Raw genomic sequence first — 12,236 nt, 5'->3', positions numbered from 1 at the left:
TTTTCATGTTCGCATTAATGTACATCTTGTTCAGCCCCTGTCTGCTATCAGTGTTCTGCAAAAGACAAAAGGGACGGATGGCGAAGTTGTTTTAGAGCTTTGGGACGTTGTGCGTTTCCTCCTATAATGTGCTTCATCATCTTGGGATTATCTGGCTTGTTGCTTGACTATATGGGAAGGAAAACATGTTTTTGATAAAGAGATAGACAGAAAGTGGTGTCACCCCATTGAACGGGACTTTGGAGGGATCTACAGCAGGAACATCGAGCATTTAAAAGGTAAATAATAAATATACTTTAGTCTTAAAAATATGTAATTTGTTGATTTTAAAAGAACACCTCCAGAGGAACATGATGGAGCAGAGGGTGGGACATACAGTGGGGCACAGGATAGGGCAGAGGGTAGGGCATAAGATGCACAGGACAGAGCTCAAAGTGACCCACAGGGTTGTGAAGAGAATCGGCCAAAAACTGAGCTGAAACCTCCTTTCTCCTCTGTTGCTAAATGCTAAAGATGCTGAGTCATCTGTATGAACTAACCTAAGACAGATAAACTAACTGTTTTATGTTCTGTGGTTTAGTGAGATTCTTTAAGAAATCTAAACTAAAATACAAATCTACATTTTTTGTGAATATTTATTTGTCCCGGAAATAGAATTGCAAAATGATCAAATAAAACTGTAGTCAAAACACATGTGATGCAACAAAATGTTTACTTTTACAACATTAAATGTCTAAACCCAAATATGAATCATATATTACCAATACATTGAAAGTTAAGAAATGCTCCTGTAAAGGTAGGGTTAGCAGCATCAATTTTGTTTTACACTTATCTTAATGTACATAAATGTATGTATCATATTATCATCCCTTTCACGTTAAGTTTAACAAGTTATATTACCTAAGCATAAGTCCTTCTAATGTCACAATCTGCTGCTGGATCATTATTTATCAGTGAGGAATATTTTTCTTTCTTTGCCATCGACTCTTAAGCAATTTATAGGAGTGCTGTCAGTCATTTCTTTTAAGACTTTGAATTCGTCAAATGGCAATAAACAGTTTCTTCTAAATCTTAATGTAAATAGCATCAGGATCGTTTTCTAAAGTAGCATTCATGGATGTGAAGCATTTTATTCGGAGGTAAACAACAGGTGTGTTAATGAACACTTGAAAAAACTTTACAGTAGATGGGAAACCACAACACTGTAAAAACTAACTAAGCTAATATTTAACTACACATGGCTTTTTATAACTTATATTATGAATACACGGTTTTGCGTAAATTCAAAGAGAACTGTTCATATTTATGATCTTTGCTCATGTTTAAAGATCCTTTAACTATGCAGTCGCACCTAAACCGAAAGTGAAAGCAACCTATTGCATTTAATGACTTGTTCAATATCTCCTTTGGATATGATATACAAATACAGCGCTAAAGGGGCTATTAAAGAATTTTATGTCGTGCAGACTTATGTTTACTTTGTAGTGATATGACATTTGGTTGATACAATATCTACAATATATAATGCCTTTATCTTTTCTACGAAACGTAAGCAGGAGACTTACACAAAGCAATAGTGTCAATTTGTGCTCTATATGTATTCTCATTTCTATGTAGTTAAACAGTTGAGAATATTAAAGAGATCTCACCTGAATTTATTTGTGGGATATTTTTTTCATTTTCTAATTGCTAATGTTAATGAAACTATTATAAGCAAACATGTTAACGTCAACTAATATAGTATAAAAATGTGTCATTTAAAAAGAATCTGCTTCTCTGAGACCACATGGCTGATGTTTAAAGAGGCAGAACTTCCTGTGAGTTGTTTTTAAACACTGCCCAGTGCACACTGTGATCTTCAAATGTTGTTGCAGCAACAGGAGGAGTGAATTATATACTGTAAGACAGCATATCATACCAGAAAGAAAGAAAAAAGTCAGAAGCCCTTTGTGTTGTCCAGTGTCACATTGTTTAACAACCCGTCACAAGAATCGAGAGCAAATACTGTACAGGTAAGTCTAAATGGTATAATAATATCTGTTTTGCACTGAAAATCTGTTGTTTCATTTATTTCAATTCAATTATACTCCTGCTGCTGATTTAAATAATCCTAAATAATACTGTATTTGACAGGAATCTGTCTTCATTTGAGCCACAAGTTCACCTACATCTTGTAAATCTCTCTGTTGATTTGAAATCATCCTCGAGCCATGACGCAAAAGTTGACAAAAGAATTGTTAATGCAGTTAATGGCCAAGCTGTCCTCAACTGCAGTTTTCGGATCATTTCCACTGAGCTGTTTGTTAATCGGACTGGAGGCTTTGATGGATGTGGAGTTTTATTGTCCGTGCAGAATCGGGTGGAATCGTGATCTTTCTAATCTGATCATAACCGCTCCTGCTTTCTTTGCCTTTGTATTAATGTTCTTATGGTTAAGACCCTGTGGTTGTAAAGTCAAGTGTTGTACATGTGATTGTGTTAAAAGTTTCCTGCACTGTCTGATTCCACCTGTGGTGTGGTTCTTTCTTGTGCTATATGATGGCAGCTATTACACTTGTAGTCTAACAGACTGGGATGGAGTGTATGTTTATGATGAGGTGCTGGGAAATAAATGGTGTAAACCCACTGATGGGAACGCAAGTAGAGAAATCCAACTACGAAATAAAACTCAAACTTTTGTTGATTGGTCACAGGTAAATTATTATGAAGTCAAAAATACACTCATACAAATAGATGTTTAATTCTTAAACGTCATAACTTAAATTAAATATTTAGTAATATAACAAATGCATTTTCTTTTCTTTTTCCAGCTTGCAGGTTATATTCTGCTCATGGTCATTTGCGCTTTGACATTACTTGTTGTGTGGATCTATGACTGCTGCAAAAATTGTAAATGCTGTGGAAATGAACAACAGAACAGTGAAGAAGAGGAGATGAATCCAATAAGAAATGACATACAACCTCAAATCACTCATGTTAAATGTTCAGTGAACGACATTTCACTTGTTCTGAGTACAAATGCTCAAAACGATAGCTCTTAAAGTATCTTTTAACTGTAGATCTTTATATCAACCTGTTACGCGGGGTTATTTCAATGTGCACTTTTTTATGTAGTAAACTGGAATATGGTCCACTTGTGTGGTAAATTTAGTAACTATAGATTTACTTCTTTCAATTATATCCACGTCTCTTTTTGTGGAAAGAGATTTATTTTCATTGTTTGCCATTTGGTCAGGTGGGATGCTCAAAAAAATAATAAAATTTGAAAAAACTGTAACAAGTACATATTTGACTGCATAGTCTATTAAAATAATATAAAAAAGACGATGTCTAATCTGCTTGCAAATGTATAATCTGACAATACTGAAAATGGCACATACCAGTCTATAGAAAATCCTGCACTAAAAATATACTGTACACTTGAAGAGAAACCTCACATGGGTATTTGAACCATCAAATGTTGACAAATGTGCTTTTACTGTAATTGTAGTATTCTTGTATGAAATTGTAAACTGTAGTAAACACTGTGTTATATTTACCAAAGTAAGGTTAAATAACATAGTAAATAGTATGTCCAACAGTATGTAACAATAACAATTTTGTCAGGTACTTGCCTATTTATGTGATGACCTGCATTTGTGTTTTTTCAATGATAATAACAGACATTTTATACATTTTCAATTAAAATTTTCATTAAAAAACTTGAAACCTCTGTAACAGCAGAGAAATGTGCAAAACCACCCTAAAGCACACGTTTTAGCTCCTTTATTTTTTAGGCTGTCGAATAGACCAACTTCTCAGTCTCTGATGACGACAGATGTTTTTTAGATTTGATGTCTTGACAAGAGGGTTGGCAGTGTATAACAACAGGATGTGTGGTCTACCAAACTATGCTACCTGCAAATGTTTCTTTAAACAAATGTTCACTCTGCAAGCAGAACTGCACACATTCAACAGGACGCTTGTTCCAATGTGAAAACAAATTCAGATTTTTGTTAGTAGACATAGTATATCTCATACCCGTTTAGTAAGCAAACAGTAACAGATCATCAGTGATTTTTTGTGTTTCTTTAGTTCTTTTTTTACTGTTTGTTTGTTGATATATGACTAAATTAAATGCCAAATGACTTAAAACCACAAAACTAGTGTTGTAGTCTAGACCAGCTCATTCGAGTCCGAGTCAAGACCGAGTCCAGAGTAGTTTGAGGTCGAGTCAAGACCGAGTTCAGAGATGGTCAAGTCCGAGTCAAGTCTAATGAGAGAAAATAAATAAACATATTTCACTGACACACAAACTGACATCAACACTCATCATACAACCCTCAACGATGGTGACAGTTGTCAAAATAATTCAGATAAAAGGATCAACTGCAATGCATGCTGGGAGTCATATATGAGTTTTGTACTATGTTGATACCCAGCATACATAGCAGCATGAAGCTTTCTTATATTGATTGTCATTGTTGATTTTCATATGCAGATGTCTTTTTGTGTTGAAGTGGTTTAGCAGATTGTGAATATGTTCAAATTCCTAAAAAAAAGTATATCAAACTAACGATCCACAGAGCTGAAAAAAATAAACCCACTTATTAACAGTGATCCAAACAATTTCAAAATGTATAAATTACAATTCAGAAGTCATCAATTCTTTGCCACAATTAATGTAATTTTAACACAGTTATGGCTAAAAGATTCCTAATTTAAAGCCAAGAGCTCAACTAAAGCTAAAAAAAGAGGTCTTTAATGGTGATTTTTGCAGGTACAAAAGCGATACCGATTCAATGCAATGAACATTGACAAATCATCAAAGTTTACCTTGATTCAATGGTTGCTTGCTTTCTTACTGCACTCAAATCATTCAACTCAGTATTTCAAAGAGTCCCACTTGGTTTATTTCCATGTGTAAATAGAAACTAGTCTGAATAATTCAAAATTTCTACCAGTTTTTGCTTTGTACAGACTGGACATCAATATTAGACAACCAGGAGACGCCTGCATGCAGAGCCGTAAAAACAATTACATTTTTGGCCCAAAAAGGGATGTCTTTTCAATGTATTTAATATATTTGATGGGACTCCAGTGGACTCGGGCATAAGTCCAATTCCGAACATGTTTGAGTACGAGTCGAGACCGAGACAAAATGCACACAAGTCCATGACAAGACCAAGACCATTAATCTAGAGTCTCACAATGTGAAACGAACCGGCAAAGGCCGGGGGAAAGAAGGGGACTATATAAAGGGAACCATTGACGAGGGATAATAAAACATGGATGGTGAAGGACAAGTGACATGACTTAACATTAAGGGAGACTAGCGGGAAGATGAATAGACAGGTGAGGGAGGAACATTGCGCCACGTGTCTTCATACAAGACGAAACACAAACACAAGACATGGTGCTGTCACGACCCTGTCCACAAGGCACGAAAACTCAGAATAGTAAGGACAGGATCCTGACAGTACTCCCGCTCCAAGGGCTGAACACCGAACAGCCCAAGGGGGAAAAAATCAGAGGGACAAGACACACAGGAACGAAGACAGACACCACACAAAACAGAACATACTAGTGTCATGTAAAACGATGGAGAACCCAATTGCAGGCAGCGAACACAGGGGTAGCAAAAGATGATTTATTTATAAGAAAAAAACAAAACAAAACAAAGACCCAAGGGGAGGTAAAACAATAATCACGAGTAAACAGAAATGAAGACTAACTAAACACTAAACTAGCCAAACAATGGACATGAACCAAACACTTACTTAAACAAGACTGAATCATCACCAACAACAGGACCAGGAACACGAGCATGAGGAAACAGGTAATCACAGTAGTCCAGCAGTGGAAACAACACAGCTAACACAAACAATGACCGAACACAGTACAATGAAACATGAGGACTATTTGAAGGGGTCAAAAGCAACAGGGAACAGGTGCGGGGAATGAACTCATTAACAAGCAATAATGACGAAAGGACGGGAAACAGAGGAGACTCAGAGAGAGTATGGAAGGTCATAAGGCCCAAAACGCTTCTCTCCACATAAAACATAAGGTTTCGCCATGACTCTGCCACAATACCGAGAAAGACATAACGTGATGAGGCAGATTCATGACAGAAGCCCCCCATTTAATGATTTTCCTGCATTATTAAAGCTGATGTGCGGCATAATTTAGAATAATGCGAAATACCCACAATCCGCGCTGAAATTAAGCCCTGCTTTAGCCCTGGCAAAAAAAACATTACAGTACCTCCTGCTAAAAATATTTTCCCTTGGCTATACCTCCAAACGACGTCTATTTCAGGGAGGGCCTTGTATACTTCAGCAGGACAATGCAAAACCACATAACTTTTACAAAAGCATGACTTCATCGTAGAAGAGTCTGTGTACTGAATTGGCATTTTACATATGGAGAACATTTGCCGTATCAACGGCAACGATTTACACCAGATGTATCGGAAGATTGTCGGCATATCTCAGGTAAATATGAAATAAATTTAGAGCTTAACTTGTTGTCTTACAAAATATGTATTCAAAAATATATTTATATAGTTTATACAGTGAAATTTTTATCTAGTTTTTTCATATATTTTGTAATCAATTGTTGTTGTTGTTCTCTTTTTTTCACACGTGGTTGGTTATGCAATGGAGAGGTGACATGCAGACTTGGGCACACCACATTCTAGTTCACAAGATCCACAGGGTAAAGTTAAAGGATGACACAGAAAAAGAAATTGATGATTTTTGTTTTTTTATTAAAATTTCATTCATAAATGTATATTCTGTTATCATTTACCGCCATAGTAGGAAAAATAAATCCTGTAAGGGGGGCAAGTCTTCAGCAGGATAAAGACATATAAATATCTTTGGAACAATTTGGGTGAGTAATTGGTGACTGAATTTTTGGTTGAAGTATCCCTTTAAAGTCTTGTGAATTTGACGAAGTGAAAAAATAGCTGTGCATACTTTTTGTCTGTACTGGGTGTTTTCTTGATATTTATCTTTGTAACTTTAAAGACTGGAATGGAACGTTTTTGATAATGAGCTATTGACAGCTTATAATTAAATGTGGCTAAGAAGATTATTAATTCATTTTTAGGAAAAAAATGCTTTGCTTGTATTAAGTATACTATTCTATATTTAGTATACAGTTGAATATCTTTTTTGTGAGGTCTCTTTCTCATCAACTCCTGTTGACGAATATGAAAATATTTAAAAGGCATTGACTGGAGTCCTGTCTGATGCAGTAAGTTCCTGATAACATGAGGAGTACTCGCTGTGCAAAGCACTCGCTGTTTCAAAGCAACATATTAAGGTATTTCTTGTTTAAGAAATTATTATGCAATAAAACATTAATATAAATTAATATTATTATATATTAAATAAAATATAAATAGTTATATGCCAAAAGCCAGACCGATAAACAAACACAGACCAGAAGTTCACTTTGGGCCAGTCTGATGAAACCATCTGTCAAATGAGAATTTGGAAAATATTTCACACCGTCTGATTTCTCTTGTTAAATGGGTCGTTCATCATGTAACTTCATGATGACTTTCTGGCTTGTATTTTGACACAGTGAACAGGATTTTTTTTCAAGGATGAGTTAAACAAACGTGTTGTGGACCCACTGAATTGCCCCTTACACATAATGAAACCGAAATAAAACATGGTTTTCTTAACAGGTTGGCGATCTGACCACAAACAGTTTTATTTCCATAGGACCAGTGAACATTTGCATTTAATCACATGATAAATCGTGTCCAAAGCCCGTCACGGATTGCATTGTTTATTGAAGATATTTGGGGCTTTTGAACATATATGGAGAGGTGGCAAGAAACAAATATTTATTACATCTTGATACACTGTGATCACTCAAAAATAGCTTTCAACATGAGCTCCTTGATGTCGGTTTTTAGTTTAAATATGATTTTGTATCAGTGTGTACCTATGCAAATAACCAAACAAGGAGCACACATAAGACGAGGAACCATCCAGAGCTTGTCACAAGAGGAGCAAATAAAGGTTAGTCTGAAATCACCACATTAACCAAGGTAGCCCTTTTTAAGATCTTTGTTTATTAACAATACAATGTTTTACAAATTATGTACAATGTTTTGTTCACATCATAAACGTTTTTCAAATTGACTTAACTTACTAGTTTTGTTGATGGGATGATTGTTTAATGGAACAGTTGCAATTGTTTATCTTTATTTCTTCTAAAACATTTCTGAAATGTATTAACAAATAGATTCTACAGCAGATCCCACAATATCTTTTTTTTAAGTTGGCATATACCGCTTACAAAAATGATAAAAAGTATAAAATGGAGGGTAGAACAGAATGTGTCATTTAAGTGCACACATATACATTCACTATATTCAATATTGTTTTATGAAGGTTTGCCTGCAGTGTAAATTTTTTTTTTTACATTTAACTCATATGAATACGGTAGTAGTTAATATATTTTGTGTTAAAGGGTATCTGACATTCTTTTCTATGGGATTTAGCAGCTAGAAGAATCTTCATACAACCTTAGAAGATGTGTGAAGTGCATAATCTTTTAAAGACTATCCACACTTCTCTGAAAAGTTCTCCAGTTTGGAGCTCTCTGCCAATGAGTGTTTTGTCAATTGGACTGGAGAAGTTGGCGGAGCTGAATCTATCATGCCCATGCAATGGCTGGAGTGATGCCCTTATAACACTCATCTTTATTGCACCTGCTTTATTTTTATGGGCATTAATGTTTGTCTTTTTAGCCCCATTCAGATTCTGCTCTAAGGATGTCTGCTGTACATGTTGTTTAAAATTTAATTGTTATACTACAGAAAATACTTCAGAAACTATAAGGACAGATACGCAGTTATGTTTCAAAGCTTTTGCACATAGTCTGTTTCCTTCTATTATGTGGGTCATTTTCTTGTTTCTTGATGGTGATTATCTGGCTTGTTCCTATACAACTTGGGAAGGACATTATGTTTTTGATCCAGTGCTATACAGAATGTGGTGTGAACCATATGAACGGGCCAATGCTACCAATGAAAATGACTTACACCAGAAGTATCAGAAGATTGTCGGCATATCTCAGGTAAATGTGAAATACTTTTATAACTTGTCTGGACAACGTGGAAAGGAAATTGTGTGTTTGATGAGTTAAACAGAATTTTGTGTAAACCTGATGGAAATGCATATATATAACCTTAGCAATTTACAACGCACTTTTCGGGAGTTTATCTGCATTTTCTCAGGTAAATATAAAAAATGACATCATATTCTTTATGTTGTCTTTAAAAACTATCTTCAGATAAGTAAAAAAAGTAATATCCACAGTGCTTCATTCAGAAGTTTTTATTATTATTTTTATTGTGTAATCACTTATTACTTTTTTATTTTCTTCCTTGCTTGTATTTTTCTTACAGATATTTGGTTATCTGGCGACTTTTTAGGTTTTGTGATCATTGTCTCGGTGGGTATTTATGATCAGTGCCAGGGTGGAAAACAGGGGTTTACACTCTTTAATGCATTCATGTTTATTTTATTTGTAAATATTATCGAAAATTTAAGTCCAATCCTGAAGTGGTGCTTTATAGCTATTTGTTTTTTGGCTTTCATGTTTCTTTAAAATTTGACTTACATATACGTGCTGAATGTTGAATATTCTGGCCCTTACTTCTGGTATAAACTCAACAGAGGATTTTCCTCCTCGTGTAATAAAACCGCAGGTACTTAAAGAACAGATCAACAGATTCATAGAAGGGATGATAAACACTTTTCCTTTCTGTGTTTTATCATATTTACCATTTTGTTATATTCTGTCATGTGTTTGATTGATGCCTGTCTGTTACCACCTATCCACCTATTACTCACTGTGAAAGCCTCTGTTCTTATATTTGTTACTGGATTGTTTTGTGTCTAAAAGTGTATCAGGTTTGGTTGGTGTTTGTGCTTTATTGTAGCCAGAGAGTTACCAGATTAAAAAAGGGAAAATCAAAAGGAATATTGCTTTAAATTAGACTCCTTAAACTGAATAACAATGAAATATTTGTTTTAAATTACAGTATGTATAATTGTGAATTAATAAAAAAAATATATATATAATGAAATGTGTTGTCCAAATTATTTCTGAAAGATAAACTTGCAATGAATGAATGAAAAATAGACTTTAAATATCTTGCAGTCCCTATATTTGGTGTTTTGATCCTCATATTTATTTGAAATAGAAAAAAAGCTTTATAAATGCATTTTATTCTGTTGGACACAAAAGGAGATTTTTTTCAATAATGTATGAAAGCACACAGTTCTGGGCAACCATTGACTACCATTGTAATTTCCTACTATTTTAGTCAATGGGGCCCAAGAACTGTTTGGTTGGATACAAACATTCATCCAAATTTGTATTATTTATCATATTTTTGGTAGAACTGTCCCTTTAAATCTTAGCCAAAACACCTGTCCTCAAATTAATTTTTAAAGGCATTGCCCCTTTAATGAATTCATCTTGAAGAAAGAGATTTAGGGTTTGCTGGCAATTCTCTCCAATAAGAATGCTAAAAAAATATTTCTCAAAATCGTAATTTTTTTGAGACCTCCTGTAAATGAGGCAGACTGCAACAAGCCACACACGTCTAGCTTCACATTTCAGTATTTGACACACAGATGTTAGTTTAATATTTAAAACATTTCAAATAAATAAAATGTTTTTTTTTTATATCTTAATGTTTATCTTTTTGTATTGTTGTTTCACTATATTCATATGCAAACCCGCAAATGGGTATAATGCATAAAGGAAGGAACCACCTAGAGTCCATCACAACACAACAAGACCAAATAGAGGTAAGACTAAAATCACTGCATCACCTGAGGTCATATGTTTAAGAGCTGTTTCTCTCCCAAAAAAACGTTTCATTTTATTTTATTTACTCTGAAATTCTGTTGCTAATACAGTAGGCCATATTGCGGTTCCAAACATGTAAAATCATCTTCTGATTTGAATATTCACTGTATTTTTACAGGCATCTCTGTATATTTTAACCAGCCAGACGTCCCAGACAGTCTAAATCATTGTTGAACCATGGCACAAGATGAGAAAATAATCTTAACTCTAAAATGCTTTAATCATTTAAAAACCTGCTTTCCTCAAGTTCAGCTGCCAGATCTTTTTCACTAAGCTGTTTGTTAATCGCATTGGATGCATTGATTCATAGTTTTTGTGTCCGTGCAGAGTCAGGTGGAATCAAGCTCTCTATGATCTAGTCTTGATCACTCCTGAATTTTTTATTTATGTTTTAATGTTCCTATTGTTAAGGCCCTGTAAATGTAAAATTAATTTCTGTTGTGAGAAAAAGTGTCCGTCTGACAAAAGTAATATTATTTGTTACAAACCACTATACCAGAGTCTGATTTCACCTGTGTTTTGTGGTTCTTCCTTTTGCTATATGATATACCTTCATTTATCGTGACTGTGCAGGACTTTCGGAGCGATCGAGTAAAGCAACACATTGTGATGAAATGCCACATATTACATCCTCTGTCCAAATTTTTTGAATTGTTAGATTAATTTGTGTTTTCATGCTTTTAAAATGATTTGTATTGTATTTTCCCCCTAGACTTGTGGGTATGCAGTGCTTGGTCTCTTCTGTGTTCTTATCTTTTTCATCTTGGGTCTTCATGAGATGGTGGTCTAGTGGGTTAAACCACTGAACTAGTAAATCAAAGGTTGCTGGTCCGATCCCAGCAGCCACCAGCAGTGTGTCCTTGAGCAAGACACTTTACTCCACATTGCTCCAGGGGGATTGTCCCTGTAATAAGTGCACTGTAAGTCGCTTTGGATAAAAGCGTCTGCCAAATGACTAAATGTAAATGTAAAGAGTAAAAACTGCAAATAAAACAAACGCATGTAAAAGTCATTTGTAGCACTTCAGACCTTATACTACAGAAGAAGAAGACAAAGTTTTAACAATCATGTAAATCATTATCTTGCTGTTTTGCCTTTGGAATGACCACTCGGTAAGTAAAATAGTGAAATATATGGAAAATACCGAAAATGTTTTATTGCATGCGATTTAACATAAAGTCTTTGCTATCTTGATCTGATACTTTTTTTCATGTTTTAGTAAATGTATACATCTACATTATGCACAAGGACGCACATAAGTGGTGCGCAAGTGTGACCAAAATAAAGAATATGCTGGGTAAATTTAGACCGCTCAATCCAACTGCAAAATCCCAATTTTAAATATG

The 12,236-nt window shown here is 34.7% G+C and overlaps 1 long non-coding RNA gene across 1 annotated transcript; it reads left to right on the top strand.

The window, feature by feature from the left end:
• Positions 1-1,865: 1,865 nt before the first annotated feature.
• On the top strand, positions 1,866-4,058 carry LOC130430271 (uncharacterized). The gene is made up of 3 exons (XR_008907761.1): positions 1,866-2,012; positions 2,134-2,693; positions 2,811-4,058. It is a non-coding gene; the product is annotated as an uncharacterized LOC130430271 (long non-coding RNA).
• The last annotated feature ends 8,178 nt before the right edge of the window (positions 4,059-12,236 follow it).

This window comes from Triplophysa dalaica, chromosome 10 (genome assembly GCF_015846415.1).
Source record: "Triplophysa dalaica isolate WHDGS20190420 chromosome 10, ASM1584641v1, whole genome shotgun sequence".
Classification (NCBI taxonomy): Eukaryota; Metazoa; Chordata; class Actinopteri; order Cypriniformes; family Nemacheilidae; genus Triplophysa; species Triplophysa dalaica.
This window is presented reverse-complemented; position numbering and strand designations above follow the sequence as displayed.